The following is a 21,213-nucleotide window of genomic DNA, read 5'->3' on the forward strand; positions in this document are numbered from 1 at the left end:
TCAGTGGAGTTCCCCGAGCGGGCGGAGTTCGGGCACATTGTGCTGATTGTTAGCACTGCGAGATTCAGTGGAGTTCCCTGAGCGGGCGGAGTAGCACTGCGAGATTCAGTGGAGTTCCCCGAGCGGGCGGAGTTCGGGCACATCATGCTGATTGTTAGCACTGCGAGATTCAGTGGAGTTCCCCGAGCGGGCGGAGTTCGGGCACATCGTGCTGATTGTTAGCACTGCGAGATTCAGTGGAGTTCCCTGAGCGGGCGGAGTAGCACTGCGAGATTTAGTGGAGTTCCCCGAGCGGGCGGAGTTCGGGCACATCGTGCTGATTGTTAGCACTGCGAGATTCAGTGGAGTTCCCCGAGCGGGCGGAGTTTGGGCACATCGTGCTGATTGTTAGCACTGCGAGATTCAGTGGAGTTCCCTGAGCGGGCGGAGTAGCACTGTGAGATTCAGTGGAGTTCCCCGAGCGGGCGGAGTTCGGGCACATCGTGCTGATTGTTAGCACTGGGAGATTCAGTGGAGTTCCCCGAGCGGGAGGAATTCGGGCACATCGTCCTGATTGTTAGCACTGGGAGATTGAGTGGAGTTCCCCGAGCGGGAGGAGTTCGGGCACATCGTGCTGATTGTTAGCACTGGGAGATTCAGTGGAGTTCCCCGAGCGGGCGGAGTTTGGGCACATCGTGCTGATTGTTAGCACTGGGAGATTCAGTGGAGTTCCCCGAGGGGGCGGAGTTTGGGCACATCGTGCTGATTGTTAGCACTGGGAGATTCAGTGGAGTTCCCCGAGCGGGCGGAGTTTGGGCACATCGTGCTGATTGTTAGCACTGCGAGATTCAGTGGAGTTCCCCGAGCTGGCGGAGTTCGGGCTCATCGTGCTGATTGTTAGCACTGGGAGATTCAGTGGAGTTCCCCGAGTGGGAGGAGTTCGGGCACATCGTGCTGATTGTTAGCACTGGGAGATTCAGTGGAGTTCCCCGAGCTGGCGGAGTTCGGGCACATCGTGCTGATTGTTAGCACTGCGAGATTCAGTGGAGTTCCCCGAGCGGGCGGAGTAGCACTGCGAGATTCAGTGGAGTTCCCCGAGCGGGCGGAGTTCGGGCACATCGTGCTGATTGTTAGCACTGCGAGATTCAGTGGAGTTCCCCGAGCGGGCGGAGTTCGGGCACATCGTGCTGATTGTTAGCACTGCGAGATTCAGTGGAGTTCCCCGAGCGGGCGGAGTAGCACTGCGAGATTTAGTGGAGTTCCCCGAGCGGGCGGAGTTCGGGCACATCGTGCTGATTGTTAGCACTGCGAGATTCAGTGGAGTTCCCCGAGCTGGCGGAGTTCGGGCACATCGTGCTGATTGTTAGCACTGGGAGATTGAGTGGAGTTCCCCGAGCGGGAGGAGTTCGGGCACATCGTGCTGATTGTTAGCACTGGGAGATTCAGTGGAGTTCCCCGAGCGGGCAGAGTTCGGGCACATCGTGCTGATTGTTAGCACTGCGAGATTCAGTGGAGTTCCCCGAGCGGGCGGAGTTCGGGCACATCGTGCTGATTGTTAGCACTGCGAGATTCAGTGGAGTTCCCCGAGCGGGCGGAGTAGCACTGCGAGATTTAGTGGAGTTCCCCGAGCGGGCGGAGTTCGGGCACATCGTGCTGATTGTTAGCACTGTGAGATTCAGTGGAGTTCCCCGAGCTGGCGGAGTTCTGGCACATCGTCCTGATTGTTAGCACTGGGAGATTGAGTGGAGTTCCCCGAGCGGGAGGAGTTCGGGCACATCGTGCTGATTGTTAGCACTGGGAGATTCAGTGGAGTTCCCCGAGCGGGCGGAGTTCGGGCACATCGTGCTGATTGTTAGCACTGGGAGATTCAGTGGAGTTCCCCGAGCGGGCGGAGTTTGGGCACATCGTGCTGATTGTTAGCACTGCGAGATTCAGTGGAGTTCCCCGAGCTGGCGGAGTTCGGGCACATCGTGCTGATTGTTAGCACTGGGAGATTCAGTGGAGTTCCCCGAGCGGGAGGAGTTCGGGCACATCGTGCTGATTGTTAGCACTGGGAGATTCAGTGGAGTTCCCCGAGCGGGCGGAGTTCGGGCACATCGTGCTGATTGTTAGCACTGCGAGATTCAGTGGAGTTCCCCGAGCGGGCGGAGTTCGGGCACATCGTGCTGATTGTTAGCACTGCGAGATTCAGTGGAGTTCCCTGAGCGGGCGGAGTAGCACTGTGAGATTTAGTGGAGTTCCCCGAGCGGGCGGAGTTCGGGCACATCGTGCTGATTGTTAGCACTGCGAGATTCAGTGGAGTTCCCCGAGCTGGCGGAGTTCGGGCACATCGTGCTGATTGTTAGCACTGGGAGATTGAGTGGAGTTCCCCGAGCGGGAGGAGTTCGGGCACATCGTGCTGATTGTTAGCACTGGGAGATTCAGTGGAGTTCCCCGAGCGGGCGGAGTTTGGGCACATCGTGCTGATTGTTAGCACTGGGAGATTCGGTGGAGTTCCCCGAGCGGGCGGAGTTTGGGCACATCGTGCTGATTGTTAGCACTGCGAGATTCAGTGGAGTTCCCCGAGCTGGCGAAGTTCGGGCACATCGTGCTGATTGTTAGCACTGGGAGATTCAGTGGAGTTCCCCGAGCGGGAGGAATTCGGGCACATCGTGCTGATTGTTAGCACTGGAAGATTCAGTGGAGTTCCCCGAGCGGGCGGAGTTCGGGCACATCGTGCTGATTGTTAGCACTGCGAGATTCAGTGGAGTTCCCCGAGCGGGCGGAGTTCGGGCACATCGTGCTGATTGTTAGCACTGCGAGATTCAGTGGAGTTCCCCGAGCGGGCGGAGTTCGGGCACATCGTGCTGATTGTTAGCACTGCGAGATTCAGTGGAGTTCCCCGAGCGGGCGGAGTTCGGGCACATCGTGCTGATTGTTAGCACTGCGAGATTCAGTGGAGTTCCCTGAGCTGGCGGAGTAGCACTGTTAGATTCAGTGGAGTTCCCCGAGCGGGCGGACTTCGGGCACATCGTGCTGATTGTTAGCACTGCGAGATTCAGTGGAGTTCCCCGAGCGGGCGGAGTTCGGGCACATCGTGCTGATTGTTAGCACTGCGAGATTCAGTGGAGTTCCCCGAGCGGGCGGAGTAGCACTGCGAGATTTAGTGGAGTTCCCCGAGCGGGCGGAGTTCGGGCACATCCTGCTGATTGTTAGCACTGCGAGATTCAGTGGAGTTCCCTGAGCGGGCGGAGTTCGGGCACATCGTGCTGATTGTTAGCACTGCGAGATTCAGTGGAGTTCCCTGAGCGGGCGGAGTAGCACTGCGAGATTTAGTGGAGTTCCCCGAGCGGGCGGAGTTCGGGCACATCGTGCTGATTGTTAGCACTGCGAGATTCAGTGGAGTTCCCCGAGCGGGCGGAGTTCGGGCACATCGTGCTGATTGTTAGCACTGCGAGATTCAGTGGAGTTCCCTGAGCGGGCGGAGTAGCACTGTGAGATTCAGTGAAGTTCCCCGAGCGGGCGGAGTTCGGGCACATCGTGCTGATTGTTAGCACTGGGAGATTCAGTGGAGTTCCCCGAGCGGGCGGAGTTCGGGCACATCGTGCTGATTGTTAGCACTGGGAGATTCAGTGGAGTTCCCCGAGCGGGCGGAGTTCGGGCACATCGTGCTGATTGTTAGCACTGCGAGATTCAGTGGAGTTCCCCGAGCGGGCGGAGTAGCACTGCGAGATTTAGTGGAGTTCCCCGAGCGGGCGGAGTTCGGGCACATCGTGCTGATTGTTAGCACTGCGAGATTCAGTGGAGTTCCCCGAGCTGGCGGAGTTCGGGCACATCGTGCTGATTGTTAGCACTGGGAGATTGAGTGGAGTTCCCTGAGCGGGAGGAGTTCGGGCACATCGTGCTGATTGTTAGCACTGGGAGATTCAGTGGAGTTCCCCGAGCGGGCGGAGTTTGGGCACATCGTGCTGATTGTTAGCACTGGGAGATTCAGTGGAGTTCCCCGAGCGGGCGGAGTTTGGGCACATCGTGCTGATTGTTAGCACTGCGAGATTCAGTGGAGTTCCCCGAGCTGGCGGAGTTCGGGCACATCGTGCTGATTGTTAGCACTGGGAGATTCAGTGGAGTTCCCCGAGTGGGAGGAGTTCGGGCACATCGTGCTGATTGTTAGCACTGGGAGATTCAGTGGAGTTCCCCGAGCTGGCGGAGTTCGGGCACATCGTGCTGATTGTTAGCACTGCGAGATTCAGTGGAGTTCCCCGAGCGGGCGGAGTAGCACTGCGAGATTCAGTGGAGTTCCCCGAGCGGGCGGAGTTCGGGCACATCGTGCTGATTGTTAGCACTGCGAGATTCAGTGGAGTTCCCCGAGCTGGCGGAGTTCGGGCACATTGTGCTGATTGTTAGCACTGGGAGATTGAGTGGAGTTCCCCGAGCGGGAGGAGTTTGGGCACATCGTGCTGATTGTTAGCACTGGGAGATTCAGTGGAGTTCCCCGAGCGGGCAGAGTTCGGGCACATCGTGCTGATTGTTAGCACTGCGAGATTCAGTGGAGTTCCCCGAGCGGGCGGAGTTCGGGCACATCGTGCTGATTGTTAGCACTGCGAGATTCAGTGGAGTTCCCCGAGCGGGCGGAGTAGCACTACGAGATTTAGTGGAGTTCCCCGAGCGGGCGGAGTTCGGGCACATCGTGCTGATTGTTAGCACTGCGAGATTCAGTGGAGTTCCCCGAGCTGGCGGAGTTCGGGCACATCGTCCTGATTGTTAGCACTGGGAGATTGAGTGGAGTTCCCCGAGCGGGAGGAGTTCGGGCACATCGTGCTGATTGTTAGCACTGGGAGATTCAGTGGAGTTCCCCGAGCGGGCGGAGTTTGGGCACATCGTGCTGATTGTTAGCACTGGGAGATTCAGTGGAGTTCCCCGAGCGGGCGGAGTTTGGGCACATCGTGCTGATTGTTAGCACTGCGAGATTCAGTGGAGTTCCCGAGCTGGCGGAGTTCGGGCACATCGTGCTGATTGTTAGCACTGGGAGATTCAGTGGAGTTCCCCGAGCGGGAGGAGTTCGGGCACATCGTGCTGATTGTTAGCACTGGGAGATTCAGTGGAGTTCCCCGAGCGGGCGGAGTTCGGGCACATCGTGCTGATTGTTAGCACTGCGAGATTCAGTGGAGTTCCCCGAGCGGGCGGAGTTCGGGCACATTGTGCTGATTGTTAGCACTGCGAGATTCAGTGGAGTTCCCTGAGCGGGCGGAGTAGCACTGCGAGATTCAGTGGAGTTCCCCGAGCGGGCGGAGTTCGGGCACATCATGCTGATTGTTAGCACTGCGAGATTCAGTGGAGTTCCCCGAGCGGGCGGAGTTCGGGCACATCGTGCTGATTGTTAGCACTGCGAGATTCAGTGGAGTTCCCTGAGCGGGCGGAGTAGCACTGCGAGATTTAGTGGAGTTCCCCGAGCGGGCGGAGTTCGGGCACATCGTGCTGATTGTTAGCACTGCGAGATTCAGTGGAGTTCCCCGAGCGGGCGGAGTTTGGGCACATCGTGCTGATTGTTAGCACTGCGAGATTCAGTGGAGTTCCCTGAGCGGGCGGAGTAGCACTGTGAGATTCAGTGGAGTTCCCCGAGCGGGCGGAGTTCGGGCACATCGTGCTGATTGTTAGCACTGGGAGATTCAGTGGAGTTCCCCGAGCGGGAGGAATTCGGGCACATCGTCCTGATTGTTAGCACTGGGAGATTGAGTGGAGTTCCCCGAGCGGGAGGAGTTCGGGCACATCGTGCTGATTGTTAGCACTGGGAGATTCAGTGGAGTTCCCCGAGCGGGCGGAGTTTGGGCACATCGTGCTGATTGTTAGCACTGGGAGATTCAGTGGAGTTCCCCGAGCGGGCGGAGTTTGGGCACATCGTGCTGATTGTTAGCACTGGGAGATTCAGTGGAGTTCCCCGAGCGGGCGGAGTTTGGGCACATCGTGCTGATTGTTAGCACTGCGAGATTCAGTGGAGTTCCCCGAGCTGGCGGAGTTCGGGCTCATCGTGCTGATTGTTAGCACTGGGAGATTCAGTGGAGTTCCCCGAGTGGGAGGAGTTCGGGCACATCGTGCTGATTGTTAGCACTGGGAGATTCAGTGGAGTTCCCCGAGCTGGCGGAGTTCGGGCACATCGTGCTGATTGTTAGCACTGCGAGATTCAGTGGAGTTCCCCGAGCGGGCGGAGTAGCACTGCGAGATTCAGTGGAGTTCCCCGAGCGGGCGGAATTCGGGCACATCGTGCTGATTGTTAGCACTGCGAGATTCAGTGGAGTTCCCCGAGCGGGCGGAGTTCGGGCACATCGTGCTGATTGTTAGCACTGCGAGATTCAGTGGAGTTCCCCGAGCGGGCGGAGTAGCACTGCGAGATTTAGTGGAGTTCCCCGAGCGGGCGGAGTTCGGGCACATCGTGCTGATTGTTAGCACTGCGAGATTCAGTGGAGTTCCCCGAGCTGGCGGAGTTCGGGCACATCGTGCTGATTGTTAGCACTGGGAGATTGAGTGGAGTTCCCCGAGCGGGAGGAGTTCGGGCACATCGTGCTGATTGTTAGCACTGGGAGATTCAGTGGAGTTCCCCGAGCGGGCAGAGTTCGGGCACATCGTGCTGATTGTTAGCACTGCGAGATTCAGTGGAGTTCCCCGAGCGGGCGGAGTTCGGGCACATCGTGCTGATTGTTAGCACTGCGAGATTCAGTGGAGTTCCCCGAGCGGGCGGAGTAGCACTGCGAGATTTAGTGGAGTTCCCCGAGCGGGCGGAGTTCGGGCACATCGTGCTGATTGTTAGCACTGTGAGATTCAGTGGAGTTCCCCGAGCTGGCGGAGTTCTGGCACATCGTCCTGATTGTTAGCACTGGGAGATTGAGTGGAGTTCCCCGAGCGGGAGGAGTTCGGGCACATCGTGCTGATTGTTAGCACTGGGAGATTCAGTGGAGTTCCCCGAGCGGGCGGAGTTTGGGCACATCGTGCTGATTGTTAGCACTGGGAGATTCAGTGGAGTTCAGCGAGCGGGCGGAGTTTGGGCACATCGTGCTGATTGTTAGCACTGCGAGATTCAGTGGAGTTCCCCGAGCTGGCGGAGTTCGGGCACATCGTGCTGATTGTTAGCACTGGGAGATTCAGTGGAGTTCCCCGAGCGGGAGGAGTTTGGGCACATCGTGCTGATTGTTAGCACTGAGAGATTCAGTGGAGTTCCCCGAGCGGGCGGAGTTCGGGCACATCGTGCTGATTGTTAGCACTGCGAGATTCAGTGGAGTTCCCCGAGCGGGCGGAGTTCGGGCACATCGTACTGATTGTTAGCACTGCGAGATTCAGTGGAGTTCCCTGAGCGGGCGGAGTAGCACTGTGAGATTCAGTGGAGTTCCCCGAGCGGGCGGAGTTCGGGCACATCGTGCTGATTGTTAGCACTGCGAGATTCAGTGGAGTTCCCCGAGCGGGCGGAGTTCGGGCACATCGTGCTGATTGTTAGCACTGCGAGATTCAGTGGAGTTCCCCGAGCGGGCGGAGTAGCACTGCGAGATTTAGTGGAGTTCCCCGAGCGGGCGGAGTTCGGATACATCGTGCTGATTGTTAGCACTGCGAGATTCAGTGGAGTTCCCCGAGCGGGCAGAGTAGCACTGCGAGATTTAGTGGAGTTCCCCGAGCGGGCGGAGTTCGGGCACATCGTGCTGATTGTTAGCACTGCGAGATTCAGTGGAGTTCCCCGAGCGGGCGGAGTTCGGGCACATCGTGCTGATTGTTAGCACTGCGAGATTCAGTGGAGTTCCCTGAGCGGGCGGAGTAGCACTGCGAGATTCAGTGGAGTTCCCCGAGCGGGCGGAGTTCGGGCACATCGTGCTGATTGTTAGCACTGGGAGATTCAGTGGAGTTCCCCGAGCGGGCGGAGTTCGGGCACATCGTGCTGATTGTTAGCACTGCGAGATTCAGTGGAGTTCCCCGAGCGGGCGGAGTTCGGGCACATCGTGCTGATTGTTAGCACTGCGAGATTCAGTGGAGTTCCCCGAGCGGGCAGAGTAGCACTGCGAGATTTAGTGGAGTTCCCCGAGCGGGCGGAGTTCGGGCACATCGTGCTGATTGTTAGCACTGCGAGATTCAGTGGAGTTCCCCGAGCTGGCGGAGTTCGGGCACATCGTGCTGATTGTTAGCACTGGGAGATTGAGTGGAGTTCCCCGAGCGGGAGGAGTTCGGGCACATCGTGCTGATTGTTAGCACTGGGAGATTCAGTGGAGTTCCCCGAGCGGGCGGAGTTCGGGCACATCGTGCTGATTGTTAGCACTGGGAGATTCAGTGGAGTTCCCCGAGCGGGCGGAGTTTGGGCACATCGTGCTGATTGTTAGCACTGCGAGATTCAGTGGAGTTCCCCGAGCTGGCGGAGTTCGGGCACATCGTGCTGATTGTTAGCACTGGGACATTCAGTGGAGTTCCCCGAGCGGGAGGAGTTCGGGCACATCGTGCTGATTGTTAGCACTGGGAGATTCAGTGGAGTTCCCCGAGCTGGCGGAGTTCGGGCACATCGTGCTGATTGTTAGCACTGCAAGATTCAGTGGAGTTCCCCGAGCGGGCGGAGTAGCACTGCGAGATTCAGTGGAGTTCCCCGAGCGGGCGGAGTTCGGGCACATCGTGCTGATTGTTAGCACTGGGAGATTCAGTGGAGTTCCCCGAGCGGGCGGAGTTCGGGCACATCGTTCTGATTGTTAGCACTGCGAGATTCAGTGGAGTTCCCCGAGCGGGGGGAGTTCGGGCACATCGTGCTGATTGTTAGCACTGCGAGATTCAGTGGAGTTCCCCGAGCGGGCGGAGTAGCACTGCGAGATTTAGTGGAGTTCCCCGAGCGGGCGGAATTCGGGCACATCGTGCTGATTGTTAGCACTGCGAGATTCAGTGGAGTTCCCCGAGCGGGCGGAGTTCGGGCACATCGTGCTGATTGTTAGCACTGCGAGATTCAGTGGAGTTCACCGAGCGGGCGGAGTTCGGGCACATCGTGCTGATTGTTAGCACTGCGAGATTCAGTGGAGTTCCCCGAGCGGGCGGAGTTCGGGCACATCGTGCTGATTGTTAGCACTGGGAGATTCAGTGGAGTTCCCCGAGCTGGCGGAGTTCGGGCACATCGTGCTGATTGTTAGCACTGGGAGATTCAGTGGAGTTCCCCGAGCGGGCGAAGTTCGGGCACATCGTGCTGATTGTTAGCACTGCGAGATTCAGTGGAGTTCCCCGAGCGGGCGGAGTTCGGGCACATCGTGCTGATTGTTAGCACTGCGAGATTCAGTGGAGTTCCCCGAGCGGGCGGAGTTCGGGCACATCGTGCTGATTGTTAGCACTGCGAGATTCAGTGGAGTTCCCCGAGCGGGCGGAGTAGCACTGCGAGATTTAGTGGAGTTCCCCGAGCGGGCGGAGTTCGGGCACATCGTGCTGATTGTTAGCACTGGGAGATTCAGTGGAGTTCCCCGAGCGGGTGGAGTTCGGGCACATCGTGCTGATTGTTAGCACTGGAGATTCAGTGGAGTTCCCCGAGCGGGCGGAGTTCGGGCACATCGTGCTGATTGTTAGCACTGCGAGATTCAGTGGAGTTCCCCGAGGGGGCGGAGTTCGGGCACATCGTGCTGATTGTTAGCACTGCGAGATTCAGTGGAGTTCCCCGAGCGGGCGGAGTTCGGGCACATCGTGCTGATTGTTAGCACTGCGAGATTCAGTGGAGTTCCCCGAGCGGGCGGAGTTCGGGCACATCGTGCTGATTGTTAGCACTGGGAGATTCAGTGGAGTTCCCCGAGCGGGCGGAGTTCGGGCACATCGTGCTGATTGTTAGCACTGGGAGATTCAGTGGAGTTCCCCGAGCGGGCGGAGTAGCACTGCGAGATTTAGTGGAGTTCCCCGAGCGGGCGGAGTTCGGGCACATCGTGCTGATTGTTAGCACTGGGAGATTCAGTGGAGTTCCCCGAGTGGGAGGAGTTCGGGCACATCGTGCTGATTGTTAGCACTGGGAGATTCAGTGGAGTTCCCCGAGCTGGCGGAGTTCGGGCACATCGTGCTGATTGTTAGCACTGGGAGATTCAGTGGAGTTCCCCGAGTGGGAGGAGTTCGGGCACATCGTGCTGATTGTTAGCACTGGGAGATTCAGTGGAGTTCCTCGAGCTGGCGGAGTTCGGGCACATCGTGCTGATTGTTAGCACTGCGAGATTCAGTGGAGTTCCCCGAGCGGGCGGAGTAGCACTGCGAGATTTAGTGGAGTTCCCCGAGCGGGCGGAGTTCGGGCACATCGTGCTGATTGTTAGCACTGCGAGATTCAGTGGAGTTCCCCGAGCTGGCGGAGTTCGGGCACATCGTGCTGATTGTTAGCACTGGGAGATTGAGTGGAGTTCCCCGAGCGGGAGGAGTTCGGGCACATCGTGCTGATTGTTAGCACTGGGAGATTCAGTGGAGTTCCCCGAGCGGGCGGAGTTTGGGCACATCGTGCTGATTGTTAGCACTGGGAGATTCGGTGGAGTTCCCCGAGCGGGCGGAGTTTGGGCACATCGTGCTGATTGTTAGCACTGCGAGATTCAGTGGAGTTCCCCGAGCTGGCGAAGTTCGGGCACATCGTGCTGATTGTTAGCACTGGGAGATTCAGTGGAGTTCCCCGAGCGGGAGGAATTCGGGCACATCGTGCTGATTGTTAGCACTGGAAGATTCAGTGGAGTTCCCCGAGCGGGCGGAGTTCGGGCACATCGTGCTGATTGTTAGCACTGCGAGATTCAGTGGAGTTCCCCGAGCGGGCGGAGTTCGGGCACATCGTGCTGATTGTTAGCACTGCGAGATTCAGTGGAGTTCCCTGAGCGGGCGGAGTAGCACTGTTAGATTCAGTGGAGTTCCCCGAGCGGGCGGATCTCGGGCACATCGTGCTGATTGTTAGCACTGCGAGATTCAGTGGAGTTCCCCGAGCGGGCGGAGTTCGAGCACATCGTGCTGATTGTTAGCACTGCGAGATTCAGTGGAGTTCCCCGAGCGGGCGGAGTTCGGGCACATCGTGCTGATTGTTAGCACTGCGAGATTCAGTGGAGTTCCCCGAGCGGGCGGAGTTCGGGCACATCCTGCTGATTGTTAGCACTGCGAGATTCAGTGGAGTTCTCCGAGCGGGCGGAGTTCGGGCACATCATGCTGATTGTTAGCACTGCGAGATTCAGTGGAGTTCCCTGAGCGGGCGGAGTAGCACTGCGAGATTTAGTGGAGTTCCCCGAGCGGGCGGAGTTCGGGCACATCGTGCTGATTGTTAGCACTGCGAGATTCAGTGGAGTTCCCCGAGCGGGCGGAGTTCGGGCACATCGTGCTGATTGTTAGCACTGCGAGATTCAGTGGAGTTCCCTGAGCGGGCGGAGTAGCACTGTGAGATTCAGTGGAGTTCCCCGAGCGGGCGGAGTTCGGGCACATCGTGCTGATTGTTAGCACTGCGAGATTCAGTGGAGTTCCCCGAGCGGGCGGAGTTCGGGCACATCGTGCTGATTGTTAGCACTGCGAGATTCAGTGGAGTTCCCCGAGCGGGCGGAGTTCGGGCACATCGTGCTGATTGTTAGCACTGCGAGATTCAGTGGAGTTCCCCGAGCGGGCGGAGTTCGGGCACATCGTGCTGATTGTTAGCACTGCGAGATTCAGTGGAGTTCCCTGAGCTGGCGGAGTAGCACTGTTAGATTCAGTGGAGTTCCCCGAGCGGGCGGACTTCGGGCACATCGTGCTGATTGTTAGCACTGCGAGATTCAGTGGAGTTCCCCGAGCGGGCGGAGTTCGGGCACATCGTGCTGATTGTTAGCACTGCGAGATTCAGTGGAGTTCCCCGAGCGGGCGGAGTAGCACTGCGAGATTTAGTGGAGTTCCCCGAGCGGGCGGAGTTCGGGCACATCCTGCTGATTGTTAGCACTGCGAGATTCAGTGGAGTTCCCTTAGCGGGCGGAGTTCGGGCACATCGTGCTGATTGTTAGCACTGCGAGATTCAGTGGAGTTCCCTGAGCGGGCGGAGTAGCACTGCGAGATTTAGTGGAGTTCCCCGAGCGGGCGGAGTTCGGGCACATCGTGCTGATTGTTAGCACTGCGAGATTCAGTGGAGTTCCCCGAGCGGGCGGAGTTCGGGCACATCGTGCTGATTGTTAGCACTGCGAGATTCAGTGGAGTTCCCTGAGCGGGCGGAGTAGCACTGTGAGATTCAGTGAAGTTCCCCGAGCGGGCGGAGTTCGGGCACATCGTGCTGATTGTTAGCACTGGGAGATTCAGTGGAGTTCCCCGAGCGGGCGGAGTTCGGGCACATCGTGCTGATTGTTAGCACTGGGAGATTCAGTGGAGTTCCCCGAGCGGGCGGAGTTCGGGCACATCGTGCTGATTGTTAGCACTGCGAGATTCAGTGGAGTTCCCCGAGCGGGCGGAGTAGCACTGCGAGATTTAGTGGAGTTCCCCGAGCGGGCGGAGTTCGGGCACATCGTGCTGATTGTTAGCACTGCGAGATTCAGTGGAGTTCCCCGAGCTGGCGGAGTTCGGGCACATCGTGCTGATTGTTAGCACTGGGAGATTGAGTGGAGTTCCCTGAGCGGGAGGAGTTCGGGCACATCGTGCTGATTGTTAGCACTGGGAGATTCAGTGGAGTTCCCCGAGCGGGCGGAGTTTGGGCACATCGTGCTGATTGTTAGCACTGGGAGATTCAGTGGAGTTCCCCGAGCGGGCGGAGTTTGGGCACATCGTGCTGATTGTTAGCACTGCGAGATTCAGTGGAGTTCCCCGAGCTGGCGGAGTTCGGGCACATCGTGCTGATTGTTAGCACTGGGAGATTCAGTGGAGTTCCCCGAGTGGGAGGAGTTCGGGCACATCGTGCTGATTGTTAGCACTGGGAGATTCAGTGGAGTTCCCCGAGCTGGCGGAGTTCGGGCACATCGTGCTGATTGTTAGCACTGCGAGATTCAGTGGAGTTCCCCGAGCGGGCGGAGTAGCACTGCGAGATTCAGTGGAGTTCCCCGAGCGGGCGGAGTTCGGGCACATCGTGCTGATTGTTAGCACTGCGAGATTCAGTGGAGTTCCCCGAGCTGGCGGAGTTCGGGCACATTGTGCTGATTGTTAGCACTGGGAGATTGAGTGGAGTTCCCCGAGCGGGAGGAGTTTGGGCACATCGTGCTGATTGTTAGCACTGGGAGATTCAGTGGAGTTCCCCGAGCGGGCAGAGTTCGGGCACATCGTGCTGATTGTTAGCACTGCGAGATTCAGTGGAGTTCCCCGAGCGGGCGGAGTTCGGGCACATCGTGCTGATTGTTAGCACTGCGAGATTCAGTGGAGTTCCCCGAGCGGGCGGAGTAGCACTACGAGATTTAGTGGAGTTCCCCGAGCGGGCGGAGTTCGGGCACATCGTGCTGATTGTTAGCACTGCGAGATTCAGTGGAGTTCCCCGAGCTGGCGGAGTTCGGGCACATCGTCCTGATTGTTAGCACTGGGAGATTGAGTGGAGTTCCCCGAGCGGGAGGAGTTCGGGCACATCGTGCTGATTGTTAGCACTGGGAGATTCAGTGGAGTTCCCCGAGCGGGCGGAGTTTGGGCACATCGTGCTGATTGTTAGCACTGGGAGATTCAGTGGAGTTCCCCGAGCGGGCGGAGTTTGGGCACATCGTGCTGATTGTTAGCACTGCGAGATTCAGTGGAGTTCCCGAGCTGGCGGAGTTCGGGCACATCGTGCTGATTGTTAGCACTGGGAGATTCAGTGGAGTTCCCCGAGCGGGAGGAGTTCGGGCACATCGTGCTGATTGTTAGCACTGGGAGATTCAGTGGAGTTCCCCGAGCGGGCGGAGTTCGGGCACATCGTGCTGATTGTTAGCACTGCGAGATTCAGTGGAGTTCCCCGAGCGGGCGGAGTTCGGGCACATTGTGCTGATTGTTAGCACTGCGAGATTCAGTGGAGTTCCCTGAGCGGGCGGAGTAGCACTGCGAGATTCAGTGGAGTTCCCCGAGCGGGCGGAGTTCGGGCACATCATGCTGATTGTTAGCACTGCGAGATTCAGTGGAGTTCCCCGAGCGGGCGGAGTTCGGGCACATCGTGCTGATTGTTAGCACTGCGAGATTCAGTGGAGTTCCCTGAGCGGGCGGAGTAGCACTGCGAGATTTAGTGGAGTTCCCCGAGCGGGCGGAGTTCGGGCACATCGTGCTGATTGTTAGCACTGCGAGATTCAGTGGAGTTCCCCGAGCGGGCGGAGTTTGGGCACATCGTGCTGATTGTTAGCACTGCGAGATTCAGTGGAGTTCCCTGAGCGGGCGGAGTAGCACTGTGAGATTCAGTGGAGTTCCCCGAGCGGGCGGAGTTCGGGCACATCGTGCTGATTGTTAGCACTGGGAGATTCAGTGGAGTTCCCCGAGCGGGAGGAATTCGGGCACATCGTCCTGATTGTTAGCACTGGGAGATTGAGTGGAGTTCCCCGAGCGGGAGGAGTTCGGGCACATCGTGCTGATTGTTAGCACTGGGAGATTCAGTGGAGTTCCCCGAGCGGGCGGAGTTTGGGCACATCGTGCTGATTGTTAGCACTGGGAGATTCAGTGGAGTTCCCCGAGCGGGCGGAGTTTGGGCACATCGTGCTGATTGTTAGCACTGGGAGATTCAGTGGAGTTCCCCGAGCGGGCGGAGTTTGGGCACATCGTGCTGATTGTTAGCACTGCGAGATTCAGTGGAGTTCCCCGAGCTGGCGGAGTTCGGGCTCATCGTGCTGATTGTTAGCACTGGGAGATTCAGTGGAGTTCCCCGAGTGGGAGGAGTTCGGGCACATCGTGCTGATTGTTAGCACTGGGAGATTCAGTGGAGTTCCCCGAGCTGGCGGAGTTCGGGCACATCGTGCTGATTGTTAGCACTGCGAGATTCAGTGGAGTTCCCCGAGCGGGCGGAGTAGCACTGCGAGATTCAGTGGAGTTCCCCGAGCGGGCGGAATTCGGGCACATCGTGCTGATTGTTAGCACTGCGAGATTCAGTGGAGTTCCCCGAGCGGGCGGAGTTCGGGCACATCGTGCTGATTGTTAGCACTGCGAGATTCAGTGGAGTTCCCCGAGCGGGCGGAGTAGCACTGCGAGATTTAGTGGAGTTCCCCGAGCGGGCGGAGTTCGGGCACATCGTGCTGATTGTTAGCACTGCGAGATTCAGTGGAGTTCCCCGAGCTGGCGGAGTTCGGGCACATCGTGCTGATTGTTAGCACTGGGAGATTGAGTGGAGTTCCCCGAGCGGGAGGAGTTCGGGCACATCGTGCTGATTGTTAGCACTGGGAGATTCAGTGGAGTTCCCCGAGCGGGCAGAGTTCGGGCACATCGTGCTGATTGTTAGCACTGCGAGATTCAGTGGAGTTCCCCGAGCGGGCGGAGTTCGGGCACATCGTGCTGATTGTTAGCACTGCGAGATTCAGTGGAGTTCCCCGAGCGGGCGGAGTAGCACTGCGAGATTTAGTGGAGTTCCCCGAGCGGGCGGAGTTCGGGCACATCGTGCTGATTGTTAGCACTGTGAGATTCAGTGGAGTTCCCCGAGCTGGCGGAGTTCTGGCACATCGTCCTGATTGTTAGCACTGGGAGATTGAGTGGAGTTCCCCGAGCGGGAGGAGTTCGGGCACATCGTGCTGATTGTTAGCACTGGGAGATTCAGTGGAGTTCCCCGAGCGGGCGGAGTTTGGGCACATCGTGCTGATTGTTAGCACTGGGAGATTCAGTGGAGTTCAGCGAGCGGGCGGAGTTTGGGCACATCGTGCTGATTGTTAGCACTGCGAGATTCAGTGGAGTTCCCCGAGCTGGCGGAGTTCGGGCACATCGTGCTGATTGTTAGCACTGGGAGATTCAGTGGAGTTCCCCGAGCGGGAGGAGTTTGGGCACATCGTGCTGATTGTTAGCACTGAGAGATTCAGTGGAGTTCCCCGAGCGGGCGGAGTTCGGGCACATCGTGCTGATTGTTAGCACTGCGAGATTCAGTGGAGTTCCCCGAGCGGGCGGAGTTCGGGCACATCGTACTGATTGTTAGCACTGCGAGATTCAGTGGAGTTCCCTGAGCGGGCGGAGTAGCACTGTGAGATTCAGTGGAGTTCCCCGAGCGGGCGGAGTTCGGGCACATCGTGCTGATTGTTAGCACTGCGAGATTCAGTGGAGTTCCCCGAGCGGGCGGAGTTCGGGCACATCGTGCTGATTGTTAGCACTGCGAGATTCAGTGGAGTTCCCCGAGCGGGCGGAGTAGCACTGCGAGATTTAGTGGAGTTCCCCGAGCGGGCGGAGTTCGGATACATCGTGCTGATTGTTAGCACTGCGAGATTCAGTGGAGTTCCCCGAGCGGGCAGAGTAGCACTGCGAGATTTAGTGGAGTTCCCCGAGCGGGCGGAGTTCGGGCACATCGTGCTGATTGTTAGCACTGCGAGATTCAGTGGAGTTCCCCGAGCGGGCGGAGTTCGGGCACATCGTGCTGATTGTTAGCACTGCGAGATTCAGTGGAGTTCCCTGAGCGGGCGGAGTAGCACTGCGAGATTCAGTGGAGTTCCCCGAGCGGGCGGAGTTCGGGCACATCGTGCTGATTGTTAGCACTGGGAGATTCAGTGGAGTTCCCCGAGCGGGCGGAGTTCGGGCACATCGTGCTGATTGTTAGCACTGCGAGATTCAGTGGAGTTCCCCGAGCGGGCGGAGTTCGGGCACATCGTGCTGATTGTTAGCACTGCGAGATTCAGTGGAGTTCCCCGAGCGGGCAGAGTAGCACTGCGAGATTTAGTGGAGTTCCCCGAGCGGGCGGAGTTCGGGCACATCGTGCTGATTGTTAGCACTGCGAGATTCAGTGGAGTTCCCCGAGCTGGCGGAGTTCGGGCACATCGTGCTGATTGTTAGCACTGGGAGATTGAGTGGAGTTCCCCGAGCGGGAGGAGTTCGGGCACATCGTGCTGATTGTTAGCACTGGGAGATTCAGTGGAGTTCCCCGAGCGGGCGGAGTTCGGGCACATCGTGCTGATTGTTAGCACTGGGAGATTCAGTGGAGTTCCCCGAGCGGGCGGAGTTTGGGCACATCGTGCTGATTGTTAGCACTGCGAGATTCAGTGGAGTTCCCCGAGCTGGCGGAGTTCGGGCACATCGTGCTGATTGTTAGCACTGGGACATTCAGTGGAGTTCCCCGAGCGGGAGGAGTTCGGGCACATCGTGCTGATTGTTAGCACTGGGAGATTCAGTGGAGTTCCCCGAGCTGGCGGAGTTCGGGCACATCGTGCTGATTGTTAGCACTGCAAGATTCAGTGGAGTTCCCCGAGCGGGCGGAGTAGCACTGCGAGATTCAGTGGAGTTCCCCGAGCGGGCGGAGTTCGGGCACATCGTGCTGATTGTTAGCACTGGGAGATTCAGTGGAGTTCCCCGAGCGGGCGGAGTTCGGGCACATCGTTCTGATTGTTAGCACTGCGAGATTCAGTGGAGTTCCCCGAGCGGGGGGAGTTCGGGCACATCGTGCTGATTGTTAGCACTGCGAGATTCAGTGGAGTTCCCCGAGCGGGCGGAGTAGCACTGCGAGATTTAGTGGAGTTCCCCGAGCGGGCGGAATTCGGGCACATCGTGCTGATTGTTAGCACTGCGAGATTCAGTGGAGTTCCCCGAGCGGGCGGAGTTCGGGCACATCGTGCTGATTGTTAGCACTGCGAGATTCAGTGGAGTTCACCGAGCGGGCGGAGTTCGGGCACATCGTGCTGATTGTTAGCACTGCGAGATTCAGTGGAGTTCCCCGAGCGGGCGGAGTTCGGGCACATCGTGCTGATTGTTAGCACTGGGAGATTCAGTGGAGTTCCCCGAGCTGGCGGAGTTCGGGCACATCGTGCTGATTGTTAGCACTGGGAGATTCAGTGGAGTTCCCCGAGCGGGCGAAGTTCGGGCACATCGTGCTGATTGTTAGCACTGCGAGATTCAGTGGAGTTCCCCGAGCGGGCGGAGTTCGGGCACATCGTGCTGATTGTTAGCACTGCGAGATTCAGTGGAGTTCCCCGAGCGGGCGGAGTTCGGGCACATCGTGCTGATTGTTAGCACTGCGAGATTCAGTGGAGTTCCCCGAGCGGGCGGAGTAGCACTGCGAGATTTAGTGGAGTTCCCCGAGCGGGCGGAGTTCGGGCACATCGTGCTGATTGTTAGCACTGGGAGATTCAGTGGAGTTCCCCGAGCGGGTGGAGTTCGGGCACATCGTGCTGATTGTTAGCACTGGAGATTCAGTGGAGTTCCCCGAGCGGGCGGAGTTCGGGCACATCGTGCTGATTGTTAGCACTGCGAGATTCAGTGGAGTTCCCCGAGGGGGCGGAGTTCGGGCACATCGTGCTGATTGTTAGCACTGCGAGATTCAGTGGAGTTCCCCGAGCGGGCGGAGTTCGGGCACATCGTGCTGATTGTTAGCACTGCGAGATTCAGTGGAGTTCCCCGAGCGGGCGGAGTTCGGGCACATCGTGCTGATTGTTAGCACTGGGAGATTCAGTGGAGTTCCCCGAGCGGGCGGAGTTCGGGCACATCGTGCTGATTGTTAGCACTGGGAGATTCAGTGGAGTTCCCCGAGCGGGCGGAGTAGCACTGCGAGATTTAGTGGAGTTCCCCGAGCGGGCGGAGTTCGGGCACATCGTGCTGATTGTTAGCACTGGGAGATTCAGTGGAGTTCCCCGAGTGGGAGGAGTTCGGGCACATCGTGCTGATTGTTAGCACTGGGAGATTCAGTGGAGTTCCCCGAGCTGGCGGAGTTCGGGCACATCGTGCTGATTGTTAGCACTGGGAGATTCAGTGGAGTTCCCCGAGTGGGAGGAGTTTGGGCACATCGTGCTGATTGTTAGCACTGGGAGATTCAGTGGAGTTCCTCGAGCTGGCGGAGTTCGGGCACATCGTGCTGATTGTTAGCACTGCGAGATTCAGTGGAGTTCCCCGAGCGGGCGGAGTAGCACTGCGAGATTTAGTGGAGTTCCCCGAGCGGGCGGAGTTCGGGCACATCGTGCTGATTGTTAGCACTGCGAGATTCAGTGGAGTTCCCCGAGCTGGCGGAGTTCGGGCACATCGTGCTGATTGTTAGCACTGGGAGATTGAGTGGAGTTCCCCGAGCGGGAGGAGTTCGGGCACATCGTGCTGATTGTTAGCACTGGGAGATTCAGTGGAGTTCCCCGAGCGGGCGGAGTTTGGGCACATCGTGCTGATTGTTAGCACTGGGAGATTCGGTGGAGTTCCCCGAGCGGGCGGAGTTTGGGCACATCGTGCTGATTGTTAGCACTGCGAGATTCAGTGGAGTTCCCCGAGCTGGCGAAGTTCGGGCACATCGTGCTGATTGTTAGCACTGGGAGATTCAGTGGAGTTCCCCGAGCGGGAGGAATTCGGGCACATCGTGCTGATTGTTAGCACTGGAAGATTCAGTGGAGTTCCCCGAGCGGGCGGAGTTCGGGCACATCGTGCTGATTGTTAGCACTGCGAGATTCAGTGGAGTTCCCCGAGCGGGCGGAGTTCGGGCACATCGTGCTGATTGTTAGCACTGCGAGATTCAGTGGAGTTCCCTGAGCGGGCGGAGTAGCACTGTTAGATTCAGTGGAGTTCCCCGAGCGGGCGGAGTTCGGGCACATCGTGCTGATTGTTAGCACTGCGAGATTCAGTGGAGTTCCCCGAGCGGGCGGAGTTCGAGCACATCGTGCTGATTGTTAGCACTGCGAGATTCAGTGGAGTTCCCCGAGCGGGCGGAGTTCGGGCACATCGTGCTGATTGTTAGCACTGCGAGATTCAGTGGAGTTCCCCGAGCGGGCGGAGTTCGGGCACATCCTGCTGATTGTTAGCACTGCGAGATTCAGTGGAGTTCTCCGAGCGGGCGGAGTTCGGGCACATCGTGCTGATTGTTAGCACTGCGAGATTCAGTGGAGTTCCCTGAGCGGGCGGAGTAGCACTGCGAGATTTAGTGGAGTTCCCCGAGCGGGCGGAGTTCGGGCACATCGTGCTGATTGTTAGCACTGCGAGATTCAGTGGAGTTCCCCGAGCGGGCGGAGTTCGGGCACATCGTGCTGATTGTTAGCACTGCGAGATTCAGTGGAGTTCCCTGAGCGGGCGGAGTAGCACTGTGAGATTCAGTGGAGTTCCCCGAGCGGGCGGAGTTCGGGCACATCGTGCTGATTGTTAGCACTGGGAGATTCAGTGGAGTTCCCCGAGCGGGCGGAGTTCGGGCACATCGTGCTGATTGTTAGCACTGGGAGATTCAGTGGAGTTCCCCGAGCGGGCGGAGTTCGGGCACATCGTGCTGATTGTTAGCACTGCGAGATTCAGTGGAGTTCCCCGAGCGGGCGGAGTAGCACTGCGAGATTTAGTGGAGTTCCCCGAGCGGGCGGAGTTCGGGCACATCGTGCTGATTGTTAGCACTGCGAGATTCAGTGGAGTTCCCCGAGCTGGCGGAGTTCGGGCACATCGTGCTGATTGTTAGCACTGGGAGATTGAGTGGAGTTCCCCGAGCGGGAGGAGTTCGGGCACATCGTGCTGATTGTTAGCACTGGGAGATTCAGTGGAGTTCCCCGAGCGGGCGGAGTTTGGGCACATCGTGCTGATTGTTAGCACTGGGAGATATAGTGGAGTTCCCCGAGCGGGCGGAGTTTGGGCACATCGTGCTGATTGTTAGCACTGCGAGATTCAGTGGAGTTCCCCGAGCTGGCGGAGTTCGGGCACATCGTGCTGATTGTTAGCACTGGGAGATTCAGTGGAGTTCCCCGAGTGGGAGGAGTTCGGGCACATCGTGCTGATTGTTAGCACTGGGAGATTCAGTGGAGTTCCCCGAGCTGGCGGAGTTCGGGCACATCGTGCTGATTGTTAGCACTGCGAGATTCAGTGGAGTTCCCCGAGCGGGCGGAGTAGCACTGCGAGATTCAGTGGAGTTCCCCGAGCGGGCGGAGTTCGGGCACATCGTGCTGATTGTTAGCACTGCGAGATTCAGTGGAGTTCCCCGAGCTGGCGGAGTTCGGGCACATCGTGCTGATTGTTAGCACTGGGAGATTGAGTGGAGTTCCCCGAGCGGGAGGAGTTCGGGCACATCGTGCTGATTGTTAGCACTGGGAGATTCAGTGGAGTTCCCCGAGCGGGCAGAGTTCGGGCACATCGTGCTGATTGTTAGCACTGCGAGATTCAGTGGAGTTCCCCGAGCGGGCGGAGTTCGGGCACATCGTGCTGATTGTTAGCACTGCGAGATTCAGTGGAGTTCCCCGAGCGGGCGGAGTAGCACTACGAGATTTAGTGGAGTTCCCCGAGCGGGCGGAGTTCGGGCACATCGTGCTGATTGTT

This window comes from Pleurodeles waltl, chromosome 4_2 (assembly GCF_031143425.1).
Source record: "Pleurodeles waltl isolate 20211129_DDA chromosome 4_2, aPleWal1.hap1.20221129, whole genome shotgun sequence".
Lineage (NCBI taxonomy): Eukaryota > Metazoa > Chordata > Amphibia > Caudata > Salamandridae > Pleurodeles > Pleurodeles waltl.